Source organism: Pteropus alecto, unplaced genomic scaffold (genome assembly GCF_000325575.1).
Source record: "Pteropus alecto unplaced genomic scaffold, ASM32557v1 scaffold202, whole genome shotgun sequence".
NCBI classification, from domain to species: Eukaryota; Metazoa; Chordata; class Mammalia; order Chiroptera; family Pteropodidae; genus Pteropus; species Pteropus alecto.
Genome location: NW_006432451.1, coordinates 3,377,601 through 3,380,362, shown reverse-complemented (window position 1 = coordinate 3,380,362; position 2,762 = coordinate 3,377,601). Strand labels below are relative to the sequence as shown.

Below are 2,762 nucleotides of genomic sequence, written 5' to 3'. Positions count from 1 at the left end.
ATAATTGAGCAGTAACTTCTTTAAGAAATTTGATACTACTGAATCATTCCAAAGAAGTTGAAATATAACACCATCCTTTTTTAATTCAAATTTCACTGGCTTACAGCATATTTAATGACACTGAATAATTATAATAACAAGTACCATAAACATGAACAGATACAGAAATAAATACAACTGACTCTTTGTAAGCACACAATTGGTCGGGAAGCCACACTGTCAGGGTATATCAGATCCAGTGATTAGCACTGTCAAACGTTCAGTGCACCAAACTGGTTAAAGTGTAGGTTGGGTAAGAGAATGTTCATTGTACATCAAGTTCAAAGTACTGTAATAAATATTAGTTATCATTAATGTCCCAAATTTAAAGATTTTAATTTATCAAAATGTCAATCATGACTAGTAAAACTTTTAAGTGGGAGAATTTTCTTGTTTATCAACAGGAAAAGCAGCCAGAGATTTCAAAGAAAGGGAATCCATTTTCACCATGTTGTTGGTTCTGTTTGCTCTTCTCTCTCTCCCACTAGACTCTAAGCTTCCGGCATGCCTGTCTCCTTCGTAACTGTATCACAGAACCTGACACTCTAAGTGCTAAACAAACTTGCTTGGTAAACTTGCTGAATATGTTCACACATCCTAACCTGGATCAGTATTTCAGCTGCTATCACTGCAGGCCTATAAATAAAATTTTCTGGGGCTGAAATATCTGCTAATATTTTCCATCTAGTTTTCTTTACATTGTATATATGTTTTTTGACACTGGTTAATTAAATTTATAAATCAGGGTCCTATTTATACTTACATTACTACTGTATTAATGCTAATAATAAACTATTCCAAGTTGGCTAAAGCCATTAGTACCCATTAAAAAATAAATTTGGGTTGAATGTCCTACTGAGTTTGAATTTCACATTCTCAGAATGTGTGGCAACTAATACTTCTAATTTCTAGCACTTCTATGGAGAACATACAAGTTCTCCTGGAACTAACAAATCCTTCCCATCCAACACAATTACATAATCCGAGAGTTGAGCAGCACCCTAGAGATTATTTCTGGTCCAAAATCTCTCCCAATTAGGGGCCACATCAAAAACTACAGCAGAGAGGGATATTTTGGGGGCAGAGAGGGATATTTATCTTTAAATCCCACACTACAGAGTGCTGCACCCATAGTAGGGTCTTAATACACAGTTGTTTAATTGAACTGAACAAATCTAAAATAGGCCCATTTCATTAATTTTCTTTTTCCTCCTAGGCTTTAGTGGTAACATTCACTGAATCTGTAATTAAAGATTTGCATGTATCTTCTACTCATTAACCAGTGTTCAAAAAGGAATTCAGTAGAGGAAACTCCATGGTCAGTCAAATGTATTAACGTTAATGCTAATATCAATAATAAAACTTTTAAGAGAAAACGAAAAATCAAGTCTTTGTTAATTTGCTTATGATCTATAAAGGTTTCCAATTTATCCAAATTGCTCACGTCCTCAATGTCTATTAAGATTTTTAACAAAGTCTTGCGTCATTCACACAACTAAATTATATACCCTTCTACTTATAATAGGGGTGCTCACAGACTTAACCATAGTACTGTAGTAAGACATGTTATGATGCTAAATTAGTTGTCCCTCCAGTTAACTGCCTGTGATCCCATCTGATTTCCCATAATATGATAATAAAGAGAACAAAGACTCTGGAGTAGTAAACACCACTAATAATTTTACTTTACTCATATATATTCCTACACAGTACATAATTTACAGCATGGCTCTGCTTAATACTCCTACTACAATGCATCTGTTTTGAGAACTTTAACAACATATGCTAGGACACGATGTATACATTTCCAAATCTGGTTCCTTCTGTTTTGCTGAAAAGGAACACACAGATCCCTCAACAGCACCATTAGTGTTTTCTTAATTTTTTTCAGGCAATAATTTAAATTCCCACTTCCTCTTAAATATCTCTAGAGAGACGCTCCTGCCAATCCATCTGTCTCTTTCATCATAGCTTTTTTTTCATAACTAACGGGTCAATTTCCTCCCCCCACCACCCCATTTCAACACGATGCACTGTACTTGCAGCCAGCCTTCTACTATAGCCCACTGCTGAAAGCTGGACTATAACATATTGAATTTCACAGTCCTTCATTGTTTCCAGTTTAACTGCCATTTTACCACCATGCACACGAGAAATGCGTTCCCACAGGCATCTTACTAATTTCCAAAGCGCTATTCATTGTGGACTTACAAAATATGTTCCTTCTCCGAATTCCCTTTATCACCACAGAAAGGCTTTGAGAAGCTGAGATTCTTTTTTCTTTTTCTTTTTAAGTACCCTATGCAAAAAGAAACTGATTCGAAGCATTTCTGTTTTGCTAGCACATTTAATCCTAAGGGCTTTCCTATAAGGCAAGGGAGGAATGTCAGGGCAAAGATCTTAAATACCACTTTTGGCCTTACCAATTAAAATGAAAAATTTTCAGCCCACAAAGATTATCTTATCAAATGTCTCTTCTTCTCAGGCCACACAAAAGGGCTATCCAGCGCACTGTAAAATAAACAACTGGCTTTGGCTTTTGCACAACGCCCTAAATCTTCCTAAGAAGCCCCTCCTTGAGCTCACAGACTCACATAATCCCTCGGTAAACCCCAAATCTGCCAATGAAGTGGTCTATTTCTCTGCCACAAAGGGGCGGCCAGCGCCTCGTGCACAGCGGCCTCTGCACACATGTGCTGTGCTGACAAGTGCAGAGCTGCCCT

General features: G+C 36.9%; 1 protein-coding gene across 2 annotated transcripts in view; it reads right to left on the bottom strand.

The window, feature by feature from the left end:
• The window catches only part of NUDT3 (nudix hydrolase 3), a 92,054-nt gene that overhangs the window by 88,558 nt on the left and 734 nt on the right, over positions 1–2,762 (bottom strand). The gene's annotated exons all lie outside the window — the stretch shown is intronic.